The 25,872-nt window shown below is 39.0% G+C and overlaps 1 long non-coding RNA gene across 1 annotated transcript in view; it reads right to left on the reverse strand.

The window, feature by feature from the left end:
* The window catches only part of LOC124965476 (uncharacterized), a 56,834-nt gene that overhangs the window by 27,549 nt on the left and 3,413 nt on the right, over positions 1 to 25,872 (reverse strand). The window contains exons 2-4 of the long non-coding RNA XR_007105184.1: positions 18,127 to 18,162; positions 17,098 to 17,175; positions 140 to 200 (exon numbers count right to left, since the gene is read on the reverse strand). This is a non-coding gene — a long non-coding RNA (uncharacterized LOC124965476). The remainder of the gene's footprint in view (positions 1 to 139; positions 201 to 17,097; positions 17,176 to 18,126; positions 18,163 to 25,872) is intronic.

The raw sequence follows: 25,872 nt of genomic DNA on the forward strand, positions 1-25,872 counted from the left end.
GCTGGTCATCTGATCTGACAATGAGCCAAGGAGCAGAAGGCAGGGGAGGTGGGCCAGCTCACACAGTTCATTTTAGTAGACAAGCATATGGACTGTTAAACATACACAGCACACTACTGGGGCATACTCTGCCACTTACCAGATCTGTAATCGAATTTTCTTTCCTCTTAGCGCTACGGTTTTGATTTTAAAATCAACACCTGGAAAAAAAAAATCAATATTAAGAAAAACAAGAAAGATGCAATTGGTCATTGAAAAAATCCTATTTGTTTTGGTATCATTACCACAAAAATAAAAGAAACAGCATCACAAAGTTCAAGGACAGGGCTGAAGTGCCCGAGGATCTGCAACTCTGGGTCACCCGCACATTTCACATACAACTGGCAAAGTCGACACCTGTTGCGTTTCTCCCTAGCATCTGTTGACAATATAATTTGTGACTACCACAATTCAGTATAAAAGTCATTTTAAAGTCACACTTAATAATTACATAAGCAAAAGATGCTATCTTGAGGAAATTTCCTAGAGGGAACACTGGAAAGAAACTTGATTTCAAACAGACTTCACCTGAATTTAGAAATTAACATATTAAAATTTTCAGCACTCACAAAATCTTTGGTGAATAGGACTTATTTATATATTACCCATAGAAAGCAGGAGAAATTGTTATTAAAATTTACTTATACAAATATATCAAGTTTAATTTTTATTCATCAGGCATCATCTTCCCTTTTGAATTTGGCCCATAAAGCTTTAGACACATTATTTAAAACCAAATTTTTATTTGTGTGTGTTACCTTATATGCCTTTTGGTTATAGAAAACAAATATTTCAAGATAATTTTTTTAAACAAAATTTTCACAACTAAGAAAAACAAAGGGGATGCTGACTGAATGTGAGCACTAGAAACAGATTCCCCACAGGTTCTACTTCTTGACTGCTTCCTCAGGGGATGACCACAGTCACTGACGGGGGAGGGGGGGCCCATGTGTCAGTGGTGTGGCAGTAGCAGCAAGCATGGGGACCCTGCCTGTCCCCTTGATCCTTCATCTGAGACATGAGGCGGAAGTAGTCCGATGAGTTCTGAGTGAAAAGAAAGCCATGTGACTGGTTTTATTAGTATCCACTATAGACACCAGTGCCAAACAAAGACATGTTTATAGCCCTGTGGGTGGAGGGGAGACCCTAGTCTGTATAATAAAGATAAGTTGCACAAATATGAAACATCACAAGAAAAGAAAGCTAGAAGCCTTGAATACATCTCAATTCTTAATTCCTCATACCAGACCCAATTTCAAATGTCAATGGACGAAAGCTGGTTAATTCAATTTCACTCTCATTTCTGGAGCCAATTTGCTTTCCAAACTCAAATGACACATCGCCTTGAATCTAGAAGTGGGTCTGTGTACAACAGAGTTCCTTAATCTTCACTACAAGGGAACAGCAAACCTTAAAGTGATGTCTCTCAGACCCAAGTAACAGCGAACAGACAACTGTTATGTTCTACTTTTAACAAAGGAACAGCTGAATGACAAACACTGCCTGTGTGATATTAACCTAAAGTTAAGATTTCTTTGCTGTACTGTTACTTTGCAATGGAATTTACAGATCAAATTCATATGATTGCAACTACTATTCTATTGCTCCTTTATTTCCCCATACTTCAAATGAGTTAAAATTTCAGTTGAGAGAACTATAACTTTTTAAAACCTTGTCACACTGGCTGCTACCTTACTGAAAACAACTGGCAGGTGACCCTCTTTGAGTTCTGCTTCCAATCAACCAACAGAATCCCTGGAGACCTCTAGAGGGGGTCCATGGGGTTTTGATTATGCCATTTTCTCTGTTAAGGGTTACCGAATCTGAACGTGTGGGACACTCTCAACCAACATGAACCACTTATCAATTTTCAGTAGTCCTACCTGAGGATTATTTTTGAAACCAAAAAGTATAAATAATAAAAATAAATGATAGGGAATTAACCTTCAAAATCAGGAAATAAACAAAGGTCATCTCAGAGTAAACAGAATTATGAAATCTGTTAGTGAGCGCAAATACTATGTAGCTTAAGTGAGTAGATTAAAGACAATAACATCATCACCAACAAAAGAAAAATACCCGGTGGCTAAGTCTAAAATTCCACAGAAGAAAACAGCACATTAAAATAGTCCTCTCTTAAATGCAATACTCAGTAACACATCAACCCACTCCTAATAATGTGTAATGACTAGAAACTTGATCTAAATATGGCATAGAAACGTATCTTTGTATCACAGCCAAACAGTTCTAAAACTCTTCTTACATCAAAAATATTTCAACGCTGCTTATTTGTAATATTTGCATGTCATAGAAACAGCCTCAAATATTTGACATCAGCTTTAGGAAAGGTCAGCACAGAGATAGCCCCTCACTGGGGAAGCAACTCCTAGGACATTTAGGGGGTCAAGGGTGTGGCTTAGTGGGAGTCCCTGGGTTCAGTCCCTAGCAGCACCCCCCAAATAAAAGACAAAAGCAAGGGACAAAAAGGGTATCACCTTCATTCCCATCTATAATCTTGCGGAAAACCACTGTCCCACAAGACTTTTGACTACCAGGGAAGCAAGTAGTTTTTGCCACCCTACCAGTCAATGGGAACAGTCCCTCGTCCCAAAAAGCTTAGACATACTGACCTAAATTAATACACCATGTGCTTGGCCATTAACTGCCTTTCTTTCCTGTTCCTTTTTAGGGCACCTCCTTGTCTGCCCACAAACCTTTTAAACCCTAGATTTCCCACTGAAACCCTTCTCCAACCACACCCACTCCATAAGCCCACACTCTTCATCTATGTTCCCAGCTTGTGGACCTGAACTCTTCTAGGTCTTACTGCATGGATCCTTCATTGGCCTCCCCCAAAGTATATGTGCACCCTGAGGATCAGGCATCTTTGGTCCCCTGAAATCTAGGACACTGCCTGGCATTCAACAGCAACCCAATCAATTGGATGACCCCCAACTCCTGTCCCACCACTGCCCTCTCCATCAAATGCTATATATGCATGGAAAAATGCTGAGTATTTCTGGAAAAATTAAGAAACTTCAGGACCGATCAATTTTTTTAAAAAGGCATGATCAGGAGACAGGGCGGGCATAGGTGGAACAGAAGAGTGAACACAGAAATGTTGTTGTGTAAAGACATTATTTCACTTCTCATATTTCTTTAAAGGGGCTGTCAATTTATAGGCTCATCTTCTCCCTATGTACCCTTATCCCAGTGGATTACTACCCCATCACTTAGACGGAGCAGTGGTCCACTAAGTAGATTATTCCAGTAGCAGAAGCTTACCCTTCTTTAAGGACACCAATTTTATGAAAGTCTTTCTTATATTTTGGTGAGGCTTCCAGAAAGGACCCAGGTTAAGATGTTATCATCCCTGTTATCAATGGACTTAGACTGCTGTATTTGAGTCAGTGTGACTTATCTTTGACCTTAATTTCCTTAAGCAATAGGATAATGGATACCTATCAAGCACTCTGTCTTGCATCCAACCCAGTCAATACTTCCAGCAGCCCAATTAGGTGGGCATTACACATCAACAGAGAGAGACAACAGTGCAGAGACTGTGCAAAGTAATCTGCCTATGGTTAAAGCAAATACTAGCGGAATAGTAAAATCAAGATTCAAGTTTATACCACTGCTCACAATGGAAGGCTCTTACAGTAAAAGTCAGATGGGTGAAAATGATGAAATGTGAAACGTTCTGCAAATGACCCATGATCATAATCGCTCATAAAGAGAAAGCTGTGCCTTCCTCTTAGTTGTCTTTCATAAATCTTGCAATAGCAGGAAGAACTGGTATACTTAGCGGTGATAGGACTTCTCAGTCACCCTCAAGACAAACATTTCCAAAAGCTTAGTTTCTTTTCTCTGGGCCATAAGAAGTTACAAAAATGAAAATAGCAAACACTTTTTTCCACATAATCCTTTTCAGCAAAAACAACACTATAGCCCACGTCTGTGAGTATATCTGAATGAACAGCCTCCCTCTTTTCTTCTAGGCCCATTTCCTGTCTCCCTCACCAAAGACCTGGAGTCTGCACCAGACGACAGACTTAACACTTTCAAACAACAGGATTCTCAGATTCAAGTAGGTCTTTACTCCAAGAGTGGCTGTGAAGTTACTGCCAATTTTCAGTAATCATTCTGTTGGTATAGTGGCCTTTCTTCCAAGGTTCTATCTTATATAATGTCATCCATTTGGGACATGATATTCCTTAAGGAGATGATTTCAAGCATTTTCAGTAAGTTGACAATGAGAAACTTAATTTAAAAATGAGTCAAGAGAGAAGTGAATCTAACATTAGAAAACAAGTGACCTGAACCTGAGGCCAGTGATATGCCCAAACTACACCACCTAGCAGAAGAATGCAGACTGAAAGTGCTCCTTCCAAAGGAAAAGGCAATGCCAACTTACTGCTACCAGACCTATCCTTCAATTCCTGTACCACCCTCAGCAAGTACCCCAATGAATGAAATCCACGGATTTATTTTTTCTCTGGTTTTTCCTACCTAAACTGTGTGTGAGGACTAAATGAAACACAAACTACTATTCAATGAAACAAACTAGTTTAGTATAATTGTAAAATATTTTGATCATCTCACAAGCAGGTACTATTAAAATAGTAAAACCACCATGCGTCATTTCAAATGCTAGACACGTCAAGATATCACATGTCCATCAAAGTTTAATAAAGATCCATCCCTCTTTCATTCTATGCTAGGCAAATATAGGCCACCTTTATCTGTCCCTGAGATGCAGGAGCATAAGGAGAGAGACAGCCTTGTACTTGACCTGAACACACAATGCACACACAGCACCGATGGACTGCATCAGGCAGGGTGAAGTTGGGAGCTCTGAGCACCTGTTTTACCCGGAGACCATCACATCTCAACAGTAACATTTTGCAGAAAGTATACATGTATGAGATAATTTCAGAGAAAGGTGTTTGTTGCCTTCATAAATAAATAGACGAAGAGCTAACTTGTTTTTGGTGCTATTCTAAGAGATTAATGTGCATTATCTCATTGCAGTGTGTTCTCTGAACCACTTCATGCGGTACAGGTTATGACTGTCCCCATTACATAGATGAAAAGATGGGAAGTTCTCTGATTTGGTAGGTTGCCCAAGGTTGGGGCCTTGATAAGTCTTCAGAGTGAAGACTGGAACCTGCTCTAAGGGTGCACTCGTCTCATTCACCATATAGATAAGAAAGGAGCGGAGAGAAGGCACAGGGGTATGGACACATATTTAACATTTCAAGAGAACTTTGCTTTGCTAATCAAGAATATACAGGTAGGTACTTTCTCTGACTGGCAAGGGTAGATTCAGTCTCTGCACCAGGTGGCCTTCTTCTCTCCTTGGCTAGAGAAAGATTCTATCTGAAAGGCCACCATCCATCATTTCCAGCTATTGATCAGAAAAAAAAAAAAAAAAAAAAAAGAAAGAAAGAAAGAAAGAAAGAAAGAAAGAAAGAAAGAAAGAAAGAAAATATTAAAAGAGGGGAAAGTTGTGTACGAGGGGTGGGAGACATATTCTCAGTGGATCATGAACAAGTTCTTCATATGCAAAAAATACTTATTTTAGTACCACTCAGAATGGGTCCATGACAACACGAGTGCTGGCAGGAAGACTGTATATTTGTATATTTTGCCGAGTTCATGAGTTTAACTTTTTGGGGGGTGGGGGTTTCAACCAGGGAATGAACTCAGGGGCTCTCAACCACTGAGCCACATCCCCAGACCTATTTTGTATTTTATTCGAGACGGAGTCTGAGTTGCTTAGTGCCTCGCTTTTGATGAGTCTGGATTTGAACTCTCAATCCTCCTGCCTCTGCCTCCCAAGCTGCTGGGATTACGGTTTGCCACCACCGTGCCCGGCAACTTTTGATATTTCATATTTACCTGCATACATCAGTATATGTCTTTAAAGGATAAAGTTTTGGAAAGGGGGGTTTCAGAGTTTCTACATTTACAGTATAAATTAGAAGAGGATGATAAATAATCTTTTCTGGGCCAGGTACCTAGGACACTGTATCCCCATTTATTCCTGTACAATGAGAGAGGAAAGCAATGTAAGCCTCACTCCCACCACCCCCTTTCATGAATGACCTGAGGTAAGTCACCTGCCTAAGGACACAGTGACAACTTCTGCAGGGGCTGGAAATGCAGCCTAGCCAGAGCACCTATGCTTCCCACCGACACCACCCAGGATGGGAAAGGGTATGATGGCCAAGGAGAAAGTTGCATGTGTTACTTTCAGAATGAAAGATTAGAAGTGAGATCATTCGTCCTTTGGTTTTTTGAGATTGGCTTATCTCACTTAGCATGATATTCTCCAATTTGTGGGAGGGGGGCAAGAATGGAGGAGGACGGACTATATAGACGGAAAAGAGGGGTGTGAGGGATGGGGGGAAGGGAAAAAATAACAGAATGAATCAAACATTACCTTATGTAAATTTATGATTACACAAATGGTATGCCTTTACTCCATGTATAAACAGAGGAACAACATGTATCCCATTTGTTTACAATAAAAAAAAATTTTAAAAAAGAAGTGAGTATTTGATTGTGGGTGTGTGATTCTTTAGCCAGTCAATAGGGTGTTGGGCTTGAGGAAGGGAGACAAAGCGAGTGAAAAACAGCACAGATCCTCACCCACAGGTCCCTGCACCTTCAACCCTCCAGGCCTGCAGCAACCAGGCTTCGGCACTAAGGGCTGGGAACAGGCCCTGCCTCTCACCTCCTTCCTCACACACCTGCCTGAGGTAGATTGTTTTGTTTTGTAGACAAAAAAAGGTATTGCCTAATGATTGCAAACCAAACAATGGAGTCCATCAGATTTGGGGAGAAACAGGAAAAAAGTTTTCTTTTGTTTTTTAAACATTGTTTTTAGATGTTGTCAGACCTTTGCTTTTTATTCATTTATTATATGTGATGCTTAGAATCAAACCCATTGCCTCACACACACTAGGCAAGTGCTCTATCACGGAGCCACAACCCCAGTCCACGAAAAAGTTTTCTATGGAATGTATAGTGTTTGTTGAGCTTGCGTTGTGCTTCCTGTATTTAAAGGATAAGGATTAAAAATCATCATCATCTCTGGAAAGCAGCGTGGAGACTCCTTAGAAAATTTGGAATGGAACCACCATTTGACCCAGCTATCCCACTCCTTGGCCTATACCCAAAGGGCTTAAAATCAGCATATTACAGAGATACAGCCACATCAATTTTCATAGCTGCTCAGTTCACAATAGCCAGATTGTGGAACCAACCTAGATGTCCTTCAATTGATGAATGGATAAAGAAACTGTGGTATATATATACAATGGAATATTACTAAGCCATAAAGAATGATAAAATTATGGCATTTGCAGGTAAATGGATGAAACTGGAGAATATCATGCTAAGTGAGATAAGCCAATCTCAAAAAACCAAAGGACGAATGATATCGCTAATAACTGGATGATGACACATAATGGGGGGTGGGAGGGGTTAGTGTTAGGGTTAGAGTTAGGGTTAGGGAGGGGGGCAAGAATGGAGGAAGGAAGGACTGTATAGAGGGAAAAGAGGGGTGGGAGGGGTGGGGGGGAAGGAAAAAAAATAACAATGAATCAAACAACATTACCCTATGTAAATTTGTGATTACACAAATGGTATGCCTTTACGCCATGTACAAATAGAGAAACAACATGTAAAAAAATAAATAAATAAATAAAGTAGCAAACCAGGGAAAATATACAGAAATAAAATGCATAGATCATAATATCTACATCATGAAAAAAAAATCATCATCATCATCATACTCAATTAAGGGTAGTATTTTCGGTCTGCACGTTTGGTTTTCAAAATACTTTCCAAATGTCAAACTGTGCAATGGAACAAAAGGAGAATGACCGGTTTCTTACTCTGTTGAACTACAAAGGTGTTCACCTCTTTTCCATAATTTCATCATGACTCTCTCCACGACTCACATTCCTTCTGGAAAGGGACAGGCCCGATAAGCTCTGCACCCTATAAAATGGCTAGCAGAATGGTGTCTTACATAAAAAATACACAAACCTCTTAAAAACATCTGAGTGACTACTGTACAAAGTCATGTTTTCTTAACTAGTTCAAACCAATGCTTACGTGGAACAATGTATCTGGCACACTAAGCTAGAGATTGCTTACCAACAGATTACTTCTGGCAGGTTCCACACACTGGAGAGAACGGCCATCTTTAAGAATGTGGATATCTACAAAGCATGAGGAAAACTCATCTCTTCACTTTGAAGTAGTGCCTTCACAGGAAGGCATAATGCTCTAGGAGGCAGGACTTCAGATTCCCATTCAACATAAACAAGTCACCCCAACTAAATCAACAATGTAGCTTTACAGTAAGTCTTCAAGTCAGGTAGTGTCAGTCCTCCAACATCGTTCTGTTCCTTCAACAACTGTGTTGGCTGTTCTGGGTCTTTTACCTCTCCATGTAAACTTTGGAGTCCATTTTTGTTACTATCCACAAAATGACTTAGAATTCTGGATTGAGATTGCATTGAATCTACAGAAGAAATTGGAAAGAACTATCATCTTAACCATATTGAGTCTTCTTGTGATAGTCCAGTTTCCATTACTGTATTGAAATACCTGAGGCTGGGTAAGTTATAAAGAGAAGAGGTTTATTTAGCTCATGCTTCAGGACATTCCACCTCATGGCACTGGCAAAAGTTCACCATTAATGGTAACCCTGTTAGATAGCATCAGAATCACAGGAGTGTGTGCAAAAGGAAGAGATCACATGACAGGAAAACAGAGCACAGAGAAGAGCCAGTAACAACCTCCCACTAGGCCCCACCTCTTAAAGGTCCCAACACTCTTAACATCTTCACTCAGGACACACATAAACCCTTAGAGGACAAAGCACCTCTAAACCATAGCACTTTGTACTCAAGAACATTTCACATCTCGTTTATTTAGTTCTTTGATTTCTTGCATTCTCTTAGTAGTTTTCCTCATATAGATCTTGATCATTTTTGTTAGATTTTTATTTGGGGAGGGGGAAGTGTGCTAATATAAAATGCTACGGTATTAATTCTCAAATTCTACTTGTTCATTGATGGCACATAGGAAGGTGACCCAGTTTTGTATATTAACCTCAGATCCTACACAATCTTGCTCTCATTCCTCCACCTCGTGAGCCACTGGGATTACAGCATCACCAGGTCCAGCCTAACATATGTTTAATACTCAACCCAAAATATGCCAGTGTGAACAGTGTCTATCTTAATTTTGAAATCCTAGAACACTGGCTTTCATTCTTTAGGCACAAGCCCATGGAGAGATAGGAGTTATTTCAAAGACTCATCAAAATTCATGGACAGTCCTGTGCTACACAGTGACATTGAAAGTCAATGGGCTGCATAGATGAGGCAGTCCCATAAAATTGTATCACCTAGTGATGTGGTAACAATCAGTTTGTATTAATACTCTATGATGTTAACACATCACTTAACAATGCTTTTCTCATTTCTCAAATCATCTCTGTTGTGCAGTGAGTCATGACTATACTTAACTGAACACCAAATAAAATATACAGTTCACAACAAGAATTTTTCAAAGTTGACAAAAAAGTGCCATGGCTAATAAAATTCTTAACAAACTTACTGAAGAATGTAAAAAGTAGTAAAGTACTTAAGTAGTTTCTTGTCATCAGTATTTATTGATGAATATTAAAAACCTAATACTCAATACAGAGTGGGGAGTATACTTCATACATCTCCAGTTTTTTTTTAAATGTTGCCTGTATGTCATCCAGAATAAGGATGTGTTTGAATTTGAGAACAAAGACTTAAAGCATCATTGGGAGAGATGGAACGAGAATAATTGGGAAAGCACATGAAATTAGTTCAAAAGCTCAGAAGACGGAGAACTTAAATCATCATTCAGGAGCCAAGGTGGGGCGGCGTACAATGGTGCAACTCTCTTATCCCCTTTACAATGGCAGGTGGGAGGAGTCACAGAAACTTCAGTTAAAAAGGTCAAATGTAGGGCTGGAGATGTAGCTCAGATGGTAAAGTGCTTGCCTGTCAAGCATAAGGCCCTGGGTTCAATCCCCAGCACCACACACACACACACACACACACACACACACACAAAAGCCAAATATAGAGTACAAATACATCTTGGTTAGATCACCTACCAAAATGCTTTGTGAGGCATTTACCTTTCTAAATTAACCTTGCATTTCTATAAAAATTCCACATTTTCTACATTTCACCAATACTGCAGTTTTTCAAATGTGCCTTACACATTTACTGGCTTCTTCTAGGCCAGCTCCTACAAAACTAAAGTTAAAAACAATAGTCTACATTAATTTAAAACCCACTGAAGGATGAACTTGTCAGCAATGTGTCTCATGGCAGAGCCGGAGGACAAATGGCTGCCAATTAGGAGAACAAAGTACAGCTTGGAGAAAGGAAACAACTCCTCCTCCTGTTTTCCTCTCTCCAGCAGAAGGGGGTGGCCATTGTAGGAGGAGCAGGGTGAAAAGGCACATCTGCCACCAGAACCAGTGGATTCCAGGAGAAAGATCTCAAGGATCATCCTCACTATGGATGCTGCTCACAAACCTGGTTTACTGTCACTCAGGATTGTAGGACAGGGTTCACCCCAGAGGATGACTATCTCTGTCCCTGTACGCTCTACAAGGAGCTGTGCCTGAGCAATGACTCTGTAGCATGGTCCTGAAATTCAGGTGTTGCCTGCAGAAATTTTTAAAACAACCCTTCACTTAAATATTAAAAAGATGGCAAAACTTACAAATACGGAAATTACATACAGACAAAAGAAAAAAAGACAATGACTTTCTGGTCATTCCTTTGTAATTAAGTGTGTGTTTAGACTTAATTAAGCTATGGGGTAGGAGCTGGAACCAAAAAGAACTTCTCTCACAGTAGGAATGAAATAGCTGTTGGTCAAACAATGTGCACATTATACCCAGTTGCCAAGATTCAGCTGAAGAAATCTAAATGAAGGCTGTCACCTTAAAGATAGATCGCTGTGAATTACCAAATAATGTTTTTAAAAGTTAAAACTTAAAGGAAAAAACACAGCAGATATCTAATTATTTCAGCTTGAATGTGCACCACTACAACAGGTGATAGAAACACAATATGAAAATAACTGGCAGAAATTCACAGGATTTCAGATAAGCCAGGTGTTTTAAGTTCATTAACTCTTTTAATTCTTATTAACAGCCCAGTGAGGAAATTACTATTATTATCTGTTAACTGGACAGAAGGAAACTAATGCAGTCACGTTAAGTTGTCCTAGGTCCTATGGCCTGAACACAGGAGACATATGCACTGACTTCCAACGTGCAGATAAAATCATCTTTATGAAACCATCACTGGCATCACTAGCTGAACCTCACTAGTTGCTCACGTCTCCACACTGTAAATGAAGCCTGGTTTACTTTGCTGGCTGGGAGTGCATAGTTGTTGGCCAAGGCAGAAGTGTTCTTCTGCCACTGCTGTTTTATGTTGGGTGACCCAGAGGTAAAGAAGCCATGGAATGCCTCCGTGGTTGGCAGGGTATCTGTAAAGGAACATGCACCAGGGCAAAGAAACATCTCTTCATCCAGTGGCTGGCAGTATCTCTCTTGGTGCATTCACATGTATATGACTATATGTATTCCATGCTGGAGAAATTTAAAATAGAGTTATATTGTATACACTCAAAAATTCATCTTTTGTACACTTACAATTTGGAAATGAAATCTTTAGAAAAGGTTGGAGTTCTTCTAAAACAAGTTGAAATTAACATGTGTTGCAACCTATAATCACTCCCAAATCATGGCACAAATATGTGACTCTGAAATGGTCATCATTATCATGACTTACAATAAAAAGGAGACCGATATTGTTATTTATTACAATAAAATTCATGGAATCCTAAATTAAATTGACATGTGAGAATAGAAATAAGTCTAATAACATTAAGATATTAAACAATTTTACTTTTGGAACTAAACAAAATTGAAAGCCTATTCTATTCTGGAAGGAGCAGGACTCCCTCAAATTTTCTAACAGTAGTACACTTTTTGATCAATTAAAAAGAAAATTTTCTCACCCTTAAATTTCAAAGAGTTCTCTGATTACTAATCATTCCTCTTCTTCAGTGGGAGACAGTGTTTTGTTCTCAGTCAATGCTATCTTACTAAGTTTGTAGGCTCACATTAAATGCCAGTGGCATAAGTCAGACTTTTTTGCTTCTTTTGCTTAGTGTTCATCCCGTCCTAGAACAGTACCCAGCACCTGGTTGGTACTCACCAAAGATCTGTTCTTATTAGTTTGACTACATTATTGATTATAATCTTTATTTTATAAAAATATGGTTATTCTTTGTGAGGGGGAGGCCCAGCAGCAGTCAGATTGAGGGATAATGATTGATGTGCAGTCGATGGCTCCGAGGGCTCCTGGCTTAGGACCTGCTGATGAGCACATCTAGCCTAGACTCAGGGTCTACCATTTTTCAAGTTGTTGAATGAATGAAACCTTGGCAGCTGAAACCACAGACTCATTTCACAGGTATGGACATTTGAACTTTCCTAAGTGATTGCTACTATGGTTTGAATGTGTTTTCCAAAAGTTCAAGTGTTGGAAACTAAGTCCCTGAATTCACATTAATGGTGTTTGGAGTGGGCCATTGCAAGGTAATAGGAGTAGGTAAGGTCGTGAGGGTGGGGTCCCTATGATGCCATTAGAGGTTTTATTAGAACACTGAGATTTAAGTTAGCTGGTTTGCTCTGTCTTACTATGTGATATCTTCAGAATGTATGATACAGCCAGAAGGCCCTTGTCACATGCTACCACCTTGATATTGGACTTATGTGAGAAATAAATGTATTGTTTTTACAAATTGCCTGGTTTATTATGGTATTTTGTTATAGCAGCAGAAAATGGAGAAGGAAAATGATGAAGAGGAATTACACACACACACACACACACACACACACACACACACACACAAACACCTACCTTTTGTATCTCAAATTTAACATTATTTATATAAGGGTCTTGGAGAAAAAACTTTGGGCCAATCTCAAGATAGATTTCATTATCATTATCACCCCCCCACCACCTTTCTGGGCATCTTACCTATTTCTCTCAGTTATCTTTTATACCCAGGAAAACTTCCTCGATGCCCTATGCCACCTCACCTCCACCGTAATCTATAGCTGGCTCTGTACCAGGAGGCTGAGCTCCCACTCTAAAACAGTTTGGGTTTGAATCTGGGCTCTTCCAAACACATGCTGCAGTGGGACCCCTAAACACATACACAGTCTGCCTGCCCAGATCCACCTGCACATAGATCCTGCCTGACAAAAACATCTTCCATCTGGGAGTCACTCATGACTCGTGTGAGCACCAAAATGTAATTTCCCAAACCAGCTAAAGATTTTTAAACGCTAAAATAAGGTCAGTCAGAGAAATAATAGATGCAGTATCTGGCATCCTTAGTAATATTTTGTTTAGTTTTATTTCTCAGATCAAGGCAATATGAATCCAGAGGGACTAGAATCAGTGATGGCACAAGAAATATAAAATTGGTATAACCCACAGTAGAGCAGAAATGAGAATAAAGTGACATTAGTGATAGCAGGTCCCCACTCACAGTCAGCTTATGTTGATAAATTCCATGTGTGCACATTAGCTTGAAATGGTTTCAAAAATGTCACTTTGCAGCAAGACCAAATTGGTATATTGTTGATCCTCTCTCAGACTATAAATACAAGTGCATGTCACATTGGAATGGTACTCCCATACCCCTCTTGAGGACGTTTGTTAAGCTTACTAGAAAACCTAGGAATGCCCCTGCCTCATAAAAATGGGGCAAGCCACTGGTATCAGTAGGCAAATAGGGACTCACTAAAACTGCATATTCTGGATCCTGATTTAAGCACTAATATTATTATAAAATCCACGCGAACTCTTGGATATATAGGATTAAGTATATGAGAATCTCATAAACATATAGGTTTTTAAAGACTATATTCCAAATTAAAAACACAACTCCTGGTTAATTTATGCAGGAGCAAATACAATGTGCTTCTTAAGGGACCCTAGTACCTGGCAGATGCACAAACATTAACCCTTTAGGAAGGGATGTCCTTTTGTGTAGGAGTCAGACCTCATTCACTGGGCAGCAGGGCTCCTTGAAAATATTCACCTCCTAATCTTGGAACCTGTGACTGTATGTTATATTCAATGGCAACACAGAATTAAGGGTAAGTTGGTACGCAGGTTGTAATGAACTAAGTTTAAGATAGGGAGTTCATCCTAAATTATCTGGCTGATACCGCAGCATAACATTTGAAGAGGAAGAACAGCAGTAGGTCAGAGCAATGGGGTGTGAACCTCTCAGTCCACACTTGCTGGTTCTGAAGATGTGGAAGGGGTCTCATGCTAAGAAATATGGGTGGTTTGTAGAAGAGGGAAAAGGCAAGAAAATGGATTCTCTTCTGCAGCTTCCAGAAAGGAATAAGCCCTGCTGACATCTTGATTTTAGCCTAGTGAGACCTGTGTCAGAATTCTGACCTCCAGAACTATAATTGTGTTATTTTAAGTCATTATGTTGTGGTACCTTGTTAAAGCAGCAATGGCATAACAGCAATATTCAGAATTTAATATTTTATCACTTATGGGCATTTCTATGGTCAAACAGCCTTTCTAAAATGCATATTTATTTATCAACAGCTCTTCTCAACACAAACATTTTCTTGCTAACTTATCCTAAGGAACTGCTAGTTCATTATCAAAAATCCATTTCCCCCAGGAAAAAAATAAAACCACACTTTAAAAATCTTTACTTCTGGGGCTGGGGAGATAGCTCAGTAGGTAGAGTGCTTGCCTTGCAAGCACAAGGCCCTGGGTTTGATCCCCAGCACCCCAAAAAAGAATAAAAATCTTTACTTCTATGATTCTGAAATAGTAATTTCATCTTTATAAGAGTCTTAAAGCACATTAAACTTACTTTAGTACTTGAGTACACTCATAGTGAAAGGTTCCTACTTATTAATAAAAATGTGAAAAGTACATAAATTGGCCTTCACATGGGATTCACTAATAGCATAATTACGTGTGTATGTGGGGGTTTGGGATGGGATAAAAATGATGGAGAGAAGAAGGGAAGACATTCTCCAAAATTAAAATGAAGTTTCAAAACTATCACTAAAGTTGTTGTAAGTTGGCAAAATTGAGAGTTTGTGTTTCCCTACATATTCACTAACACTTGCTGTCACTCACAAAAACACTTGACAATGAGATAGTGAAAAAATGGCATCCTATAATTTGTTGACTTGCATATATCTGATTATGTGAGAGGCTGAACTTTTCAAATGTTAATTATAGAATACATGTATATTATTACAGAATATGATGCTATGCTATAGTTTTCGGTTTACATTTTATATTCATTTTCCTATAGGATTGTTTGTCTTATCGATATCAACATATTCTTTATATTTAGGCCATTAGTACTTTGGAAAAGAATATTAGAAATATTTCCTGCTAATATTTATTTGTTTCAAACCTTGTTGATGTGTCTTTTCATGTGCAAAAGTTTTTAAATCTGAAGTATTCAAATTTATCAATTATGTCTGTTTTAGGGCTTCCCATTCCCAGAGGGCATGAAGATACTTCCTTAGGTATCACTACATGCAATAGCCTTTTTCATCCTAGTGAACAGACAAAGGGGACAAGTTAGAAGTTGGCATGTCATACACAGCAGATGCTTAAGCAGATACGGAGGATAAAGATGGTGGAAGTGGTTGATGTAGGTCTAAAACAAATGGTCATCTGGGCTCAATGATCACCTCTTATGGTCAGATTGTAGTTTCTAAACATCAATTTCCCCTTTAAGAAACCAGGGTTTCTTGGAGAAATGGCCAATTTCAGCTATGGGCAGACAATGCACAAAATGAATTAAGGACATTCTGCAGTCTGAGTCTCTCAAAAATTCAGTTATTCAAAACACAGATGACAGTTTGGGCTCCTGTTGGCTGAATGACAATACCCTAAACATCCAAACAATGGATAATATGTTAAATTTTATATATTATATTTAAATATTTAATATGTTAAATATTAAAACATATCAAATACATTAGAATCCCTGAGTTCATAATGACAGTACTGGAAATCTTACAAAGTCCTATGGCACTGATTCATTATGATACTGGTAAATATGAGGAAAGAATTTCAAACATTTATCCTATATGAACTGCATTTGAGGGTGATGAAACAGCTTAGTAGAGAATAGTACTTAATAAATGCATAATGGATTACAGAATTAAGATATCACCAGTTTGAAACTTCTAAAAAATAATGGATTTAAGTAAGTATCATAAGTAGCTTAAAGACCTATTAAGTGAAATGCTGATGTAGAACTTCATAAGAGATGGACGAGGTTGCAAAACCACAATCCACTAATCGATCTCAGCACTATGTGCTTCCTGATGCAAGGTAATAGAAAGTTCCAAAACCACCCATGAAAGTTTCCATCAAAAAAAAAAAAAAAAAAGAAAGAAAAAAAAAAGAAAAACCTGGAATCTGATTAAGCATCTAATTCTAACCCCAGTTACACTGGAAATAAAGATAACACAAAGACATGTCAAATGATACTACGAGAATATATCAGCCAAGATCAGAATGTGGAATTCTACAACCTAAATGATTTCTTCAACAAACAGGTCAAGGATGGGCCATACTATTCTGAAAATATTACAAACATGAAATCATACATGAGAGGTTAGATGACTTGCCCGGAGTCACAAACACATCAGGCATGAATTCAAAGACAAATGCAGGTCTCCATTATTTTTTATTAATTTTTTTTCTAGCACCCCACTCTTGACTAGTTCATAGTCAGAAAAAACTTTTGAATTTTCTGAGTTTCAGTGAAAATTCATAGAGAAATGAGTTGAGATTCATGCCACATGAAGCGACTGGCAAGATGTTTGAAATGTATAGCTCAAAAGGCAGCTATAAGGCTGATTTTTAAATATACTAATATACTTACTTTTAATTGTTTCATCCTGAATGAGGGTTCTCCTTTTCCTTATTGACTATCTTTCCCCTTTTCTTGTGATCACATGATCTAAAAAAAAGAGAAACTGAGCTTACCCATGTGGTAGTTAGATGATTCTTAGGAGCCAATGAAACAGACACAAAAGACATTTCCTGCAATATACAGCAGACTTTCAAATTATCTTTCTCTAACTCATTAGCATTTTAGAAAAATAAGGTTTCATCATTAAAAAGCCATCTGCTCATCTGGGAGCTGTCTGGAAAATAGTGCTGGAAACTTTTAGGGGAAGTATGTACCCAGCGGGTACTGCACTTTCTTTTGATTTCTGATGAAAAGATGAAGCCACCCCGTCCCCAATCCAAGGAATTCAAATATAATGATCTATTCAGTGTCTCATAATGGCGCTCTTCACTCACAAAGTTAAGAGAGAACATATGCTAGGTAGAAGGAATCTGAAAGTTCTCCTTGCATATACTATATATATCAAGAGATTTATGGTCCTGCTAAAATGTCTGCCCTCTCCACAGTTAAATGGCACAACAGCAGACGCATAATGGGATTCAAGATAAATCATAATCCCTGGATTGTGTGAAATGTTGTTTTAGCAGTATGAACAGGTAAGACTCCTGTGGGGACGGCACAGCAAAAATAAGCCCAAGTCATGTTCACTCAGATGCAAATTTTTTTTTCTATCATGGAACTTTGGAATGTTCTGGTGGCTAGGCAAAAGGATGTTGTGCTATGGAAGGATCTGTCTGCCTAGCACGACAAGGAGAATGCTCGGCAGCATTTCATTCTGCTTATGATGTCTGGAACAACAATGAGAGTTCGTTGAACAATACCTGAAATATCTGAGACTGATTTATATTAAAAAAGTTGAAAAACTTTTGCTTAACTATCCAATTCTAGGTTACTGACCAGAGGCCTCCTTAATATTTCATTTTGACAAGATAAAAGAACTACCTCTTAAAATTACTATCATATGGGCTGGGGATATAGCTCAGTTCATAGAGTGCTTACCTCATAAGCACAAGGCCCTGGGTTCAATCCCCAGCACTGCAAAAACAAAACAAAACAAAATTACTATCATATGCCTTTATAATGCATTCATAATTAGCCAACTACTTTTTTAGTAAAACAAATACGGCATGAGCTGCCTAGAGGGAAGATCTGGGGTCATTCTGCAGCAGGCCTTGGCACTGAAGCTGAGGTGTTTGTATGTTATTCCTGAACAAGAAAAGTCAAACTGAGGGTTTTCAAGATGGCAGACTAGAGGGTGGCTGCATTTCATGATGCTCCAGGACTCAGGATTCAAGAAGACAAGGTTTTGAGAGACTTGGAACCAACTCAAAGCCGCCGGGTGAGTCTCTCCCATTTGGGAGGCGTCCCAGATGAGGCGGTAGTCCTGGAACGCAGGGAACTTTGTGAAGTAGAGTTGCCCAACAAGACACCCCTCCCCCCGCTGGAGTGGTGAACCTGGACAACTGAGAGCATTGTAGAGGAGGCCACTCAGCACAGCGCTTGGAATTGGAGTCACTGCACCCGGGCTCCAGGCAGCTGCTCGGAGGAGGGGCCACACAGCCAGACGATTAGGTGCAGAACATGGTCCGGTCCCAGGACCTAGGTGGCTTCTTGGAGGAGGAGCCGCACAGAGAGACGTTTAGGGGTGAAGCAAAGGTTGCAGGACTGTGGGCAGCTTCCCTGAGGAGGGGCAGCCTAAGGAGACTCTTCGGTGCAGGGAGAGGCTCCCAGACCCAGGAGGTAGGTCCAGGCCCCTGAGAACGTTGCAGGGTAAGGAAGCCCAGTCCAGGTGGTACTTGTGGATTGAGGGGAACTTCTAGGAAAGGAGCTGACCAGTAAGACGTCCCCACCGGGTGAGTCTTCCCTGCTGGGCAAGGTTTTCCCACAAGGACGGTAAAACCAGAGACACAGGCCCAAACAGGTCTTGCCTCAGCCTGCAGCCTAGTTCCCCTTTGGATGATCATTGGTCAACAAGTGGAGGCACCTCTGCCCACTAGCAGGGAATATACCCCACCTGAAGGCCACCACCCTACAGAGGCAGCTTACTTGTGGAGCACTGCATTATCAACTTCCTCCAAGACAGGCTACTGAAGGCTAAGAGGGGATATACTAGAAATCTTCAGGGACACTTTAAGTCAATAGAGGAAATCTGCAATATCTCAGCGATCCAATGATACCTGAACAATATGAGAAAACAAGGGAAGAAAATGTCCCAAACAAACCTAGATATTACATCAATAAAATCCAATGACAGCATGGCAGAAGAAATGACAGAAAGGGAGTTCAGAATGTACATAATTAAAATGATCAGGGAAGCAAATGATGAGATGAAAGAACAAATGCAGGCATTGAATGATGAGATGAAAGAGCAAATGCATGCACTGAATGATTGTTCCAATCGAAAGTTAAAAGACCAAATACAGGGAGCAAAAGATCATTTCAATAAAGAGAGATATTGAAAAAAAAAAAAAAAGAAACAGAAATCCTTGAAATGAAGGAAACAATAAACCAAATTAAGAACTCCAGGGCTGGGAATATAGCGAAGTTGGTAGAGTGCTTGCCTTGCAAGCACAAGGCCCTGGGTTCAATCCCCAGCACCGCAAAAAAAAAAAAAAAAAAAAAAAAAGAACTCCATAGAAAGCATAATCAATAGGATAGAACACCTGGAAGACAGAACCTCAGATATTGAAGACAAACTATTTAATTTTGAAAACAAAATTAACCAAACAGAGAAGATGGTAAGAAATCATGAACAGAATCTACAAGAACTATGGGATATTTTGAAAAGGCCAAATTTAAGAATTATTGGGATTGAGGAAGGCTTAGAGAAACAAACCAAAGGAATGAACAATCTATTCAATGAAATAATATCAGAAAATTTTCCACATCTGAAGAATGAAATGGAAAATCAAGTACAAGAGGCTTATAGGACTCCAAATACACAATATTACACCAGACCCACCCCAAGGCACATTATAATGAAACTACCTAACATACAAAATAAAGACAGAATTTTAAAGTCTGCAAGAGAAAAGAATCAAATTACATTCAAGGGGAAACCAATATGGCTAAACCACACAGCGACACATCGAGGAAAGAAAATTTCAGACCAATATCCTTAATGAACACTGACGCAAAAATTCTCAATAAAATCGTAGGAAATTGCATACAAAAATATATTAAAAAGATAGTGCACCACGATTACGTGGGGTTTTATCCCAGGGATGCAAGGTTAGTTCAACATCCGGAAATCAATAAATGTAATTCACCATATCAATAGACTTAAAGTCAAGAATCACATGATTATTTCAATAGATGCAAGAAAAAGCATTTGATAAAATACAGCACCCCTTCATGCTCAAAACACTAGAAAAAATAGGGATAGTGGGAACATTCCTTAACATTGTAAAGGCCATCTATGCTAAGCCCATGGCTAATATCATTCTAAATGGTGAAAAACTGAAAGCATTCCCCCTAAAAACTGGAACAAGGCAGGGATGCCCTCTTTCACCACTTCTATTCAACATCATCCTTGAAACTCTAGCCAGAGCAATTAGACAAACCAAAGAAATTAAAGGGATATGAATAGGAAAAGAAGAACTCAAACTATCCCTGTTCACTGATGACATGATTATATATTTAGAGGAACTCAGAAATTCCACCAGAAACTTTTAGAACTCACAAGTGAATTCAGTAAAGTAGCAGATTACAAGATCAATGCTCATAAATCCAATGCATTTTTATACATAAGTGATGAATCTTCAGAAAGAGAAGTTAGGAAAACTACTCCATTCACAACAGCCTCGAAAAAAATAAAATATTTGGGAATCACAAAAGAGGTGAAAGACCTCTACAATGAGAACCACAGAACACTAAAGAAAGAAATTAAAGAAAACCTTAGAAGATGGAAAGATCTTCAATGTTCTTGGATAAGCTGAATTAATATTGTCAAAATGGCCATACTACCTAAAGTGCTATACAGATTGAATGCAATTCCAATGAAAATCCCAATGATGTACCTTACAGAAATAGAGCAGGCAATCATGAAACTCATCTGGAAAAATAAGAAACCCAGAATAGCTAAAGCAATCCTTCGCAGGAAAAGTGAAGCAGGGGTTATCACAATACCAGAACTTCAACTATACTACAAAGCAATAGTAACAAAAATGGCATGGTATTGGTACCAAAATAGACAGGTAGATCAATGGTACAGAATAGAGGACATGGACACAAACCCAAATAAATACAATTTTCTCATACTAGACAAAGGGGCCAAAAATATGCAATGGAGAAAAGATAGCCTCTTCAACAAATGGTGCTGGGATAATTGGAAATCCATATGCAACAGAATGAAAATAAACCCCTATCTCTCACCTGCACAAAACTCAACTCAAAATGGATCAAGGACCTTGAAATCAGACCAGAGACACTGCATATTATAGAAGAAAAAGTAGGTCCAAATCTTCAACATGTCAGCTTAGGATCAGACTTCCTCAACAGGACTCCCACAGCACAAGAAATAAAAGCAAAAATCAACAACTGGGATAGATTCAAACTAAATAGCTTTCTCTCAGCAAAGGAAACTATCATCAATGTGAAGAAAGAGCCTACAGAGTGGGGAAAATCTTTGCCACTCATACTTCAGATAGAGTATTAATCTCCAGAATGTATAAAAAACTCAAAAAACTCTACACCAAGAATACAAATAACCCACTCAACAAATAGGCTAAGGAAATGAATAGACATTTCACAGAAGAAGATCTACAATCAACAGATATATGAAAAAATGTTCAACATCTTTAGTAATAAGAGAAATACAAATCAAAACCACCCTAATATTCCATCTCACCCCAATTAGAATGACAGTTATAAAGAATACTAGCAACAATAGGTGTTGGCGAGGATGTGGGGAAAAAGGTACACTCATACATTGCTGGTGGGGCTGCAAATTAGTGCAGCCACTCTGGAAAGCAGTGTGGTGATTCCTTAGAAAACCTGGAATGGAACCACTATTTGACCCAGCTATCCCACTCCTTGGCCTATACCCAAAGGACTTAAAATCAGCATACTACAGAGATGCAGCCACAACAATGTTCATAGCTGCTCAATTCACAATAGCCAGAGTGTGGAACCAACCTAGATGCCCTTCAATTGATGAATGGATAAAGAAACTGTGGTGTATGTATGTATGTATATATATATATATATATACACACACACACACACACAATGGAATATTACTCAGCCATAAAGAATAATAAAATTATGGCATTTGCAGGCAAATGGATGAAATTGGAGAATATCATGCTAAGTGAGATAAGCCAATCTCAAAAATCCGAAGGAGGAATGATCTCCCTGATCTGTGAATGATGACACATAGTCGTGGGTGGGAAGGTGGTAAGAATGGAGGAAAGAGGAACTGTATACAGGGAAAGAGGGGTGAGAGGGGTAGGGGAAAGGAAAAAATAACAGAATGAATCAAACACTATTATCCTATGTAAAAGTATGACTACACAAATGGTATACTTCATGTAGAAACAGAGAAACAGTATGTATCCCATTTGTGTACTATAAAAATAAATTTAAAAAATAGAAAAGTCAAACTGAGCAGGAGAATAATATCACTAATATTTCTTTTTCCCCTACATCCTCCGACCTCTCTTAGCAACTCCTTGTCTTCTCTCAAATGAAAACTTATTTCACTGAGCAAACAGAAGAACCACAGGAGACCCTATCCCATACTTGGCTAGTTCTGGCTTTCTGTATAAAAGACACGGAAACTTTTTAAGACTTGGTTTCCTCACATGAACAATGTGGAGAACATATAATCTACTTTGTAATTATTAGGATTAATGGGATACAAGCAAAGCACAGATATTTGATAGGGGCTCAATAGGAAGAAAGATGTGAAAGAAGCCTTCTCTAACAGCTTAATGTCATTTGAACAACACTGCTTTTGTTTCTTAGATATCTGGATATCCAGAAAACATGCCCTTTACTCTTTTCCAGTATTTGTGCATTCAGACAGTGTCCTTTTTCCAAAAGGAACCCAAACAAACCCACCACTGCACCAAGTGGTTAGAGTTCAGGGCAAGGGATGCTAGCCCTCACCCCTGAGAAGCTCACAACCCTAGGACAGAGAGGCCTATGGTCAAAAATGACCACAGCATCAACCACAGCAAAAGAAAGCATGCTCTGCTACAGGATGTGTAAAGTGCCAGGGAACAGACAAAAGTGAGTGAATAAACTCTGGGCTACAGTTAGGATAAACTTTTCTTCATGTCCATTCCTAGCCTACTCTTCCATGGCAAACTCCTCCAAATGTACTTTGCAAAATACACTTGGTAATATCTGCAATTAGCTCAGTAGAGAAAAAGCAGAACAATATTTCAAGTTCAAGGTATGCTGAAAGCCTTGTTTTGAAAGGGCAATCGCTGGACTCATTTCACCTGCCTATTCTCACTTGGCTCACTGGGATCTTACCTCCTGAGGGCTCCATTGAGTGTGCTGATGAAGGAATGAACTGCCCTCACTCTGATGGTTCTCACCCATGATTATAAAAGAGCTATAGTGTTGAAACATCTATCAGCACAGAAATGCTTACTAGTCCAGAGAAATATCAGACATTGAACAAATTAATGATCTTGGGATAGGTAATTCAAGGATAATCAAAGGAAACACCCTAATTAAAAAGTGAATGAGCAACTATAGACACAGATGGCAAAACAGATACCTAACAGAGCAAGACTTGGCTCTTTTCCTCAAAGGTGCATCATTCAGGAGTAACTACAACTTTTTGAATACTCATTTAGAAGGCCCATCTCCTGAGTATGTTATTTTTTCTTGATTTTCTCTTGACAACTGCTTACACCGGTCCACATGGGGAACATTCCAAGCTGTCAAATGGACAGGATCAAACCTAAAATTCTTAGTCTTTCAAAATAGCAAAAGATAAGAGATTCTCTTTGTGAGCTCTGTGGCGGGGGAGGGGTGTTGAAAAGCAGGAATATCATAACTGTTCTAAGATATATAAAAGAAGTATGATGAATGGCCGGCATCACGTCATGTCTGTATGTTGGCATACAATTTAAAGATATTAAATTCAGAACCAATAGACAGTAAAGTCTCTGAAATCATCATTCACAGTTTCTCCATTTTCTTTCACTTATTTTTCATTCCCTCTCTAATCTTTTATGTCCCTCTACCCCCTTTAATTTTGTTTCTTTAATTTCATACTGAATGTTGCTGTTCTTCCTGGTAATGATCAACTGGTCATACTACGTCACACTTTCCCAGTGCTTCACAAGGTCAGCATTAGCAGATTAGAATTTGTATAAATACTGGGAATAAGAACAATCTTTCATGGAAGCAAGAATAACTTCCATTTGCTGTGAGCCTTCACGTCATGTTGTGTGAAGCAAGACTTCCATCAGGGCTCTTCCATGCCATCAGTGCTCATAGGGAGAAAACCCTGGCTATGATCATTTAGGAAGAATTTTTAATCTTGAGTCCTAAGAGCCAAAAATCACTACTCTTTCCAAGTCCAGGTTCTAAAAAGCCTCAGCAACTGAGAATGGACTTAATGTTTGCATAGCAGCAGGCACTGTGCCACGCAAGAACCACTAGGAACAATCCCCGGCATATGCTACTTCTCATTCTTTTCCTTTAAACCTGAACAGGCTCCTCAACCATCACTAAATCTTCACACACAGAACCATCAATGTGGAAGACAGAGAAAATGAGAACCAGAGCATTTTTCATTCCACTGAGCACCACACCACCCCTTTCCCAAGGCTCCCCATTTCCCCCACAAAAGTGCAAGAGTTAATCTGCTGCTTACTCAAAACCACCTACAGACGTTAATAGACGGTTACAAACTAATTGAGCGAGTCTGCAGCCCTGTCTCCTCATCCATCTTGCTTATTCAATTTAACTCTCTTAGTCTTCCATAAGGCACTGCTGCTCCAAACAGTCGCTTGCTGCAAGAAAGGCCCTGGAATAACAGGAAGCTAATAGGTTAACCCTTCCTCTAAATCTGTTTGGCACATTTAGAGCAGTATGTCACATTGTCAGTAATCTGCAATTTATCCCTGGGCTTGCAGTGGATGCTCATTTTATTTACCTCTCATAGTTAAAAGCGTAATTAATATTCCACTCTGTAACAAAGATCAGAGATTTGACAAACACTGCAATTTAAATTCTCCATTATAGTAAACATTAATAATCAAACATCTTCCACATGCTCCAATGCATAAAGGACACAAGGGCCTGTAGCTGTAATTTAACTTTTTAGTTTTTAATACCATAGCTAATTTCTGCTGTCAGTGTAATGAGGTGGAAAACATAAATCTTGCTGCTCACCCTGTGGGCATGGGCTGAGAGCCCAACACAAGACAGAGAAAAGAGCACACTGATTTCTTTTAAAACATATTTCGAGATGCAGCAAACAAACCATGCAAGCATAATCCATTAAGGGCAATGTGATACTACAGATCTCTGAAATCTTTTTAAAGGCTAAAAAAAATAGGTGCAAAATTAAAACATATCCAGAGAAACAAAAAAATTACTCTAGTATTTCCTGAAGGATAGGTGTAGATATAGAAGTCATACATGGAAATATAAGAATACTAACCACAACGTAAGGCCACACTCTCGTGTATTAAGACTCAGTGAAGAACGAGGCTAGTTAGTGTCAGGGAGCCCTTCCCAGGTGGGGCAAGGTGGTCAGCTTGCAGAAGGAATTAT

Source organism: Sciurus carolinensis, chromosome 15, assembly GCF_902686445.1.
Source record: "Sciurus carolinensis chromosome 15, mSciCar1.2, whole genome shotgun sequence".
NCBI lineage: Eukaryota > Metazoa > Chordata > Mammalia > Rodentia > Sciuridae > Sciurus > Sciurus carolinensis.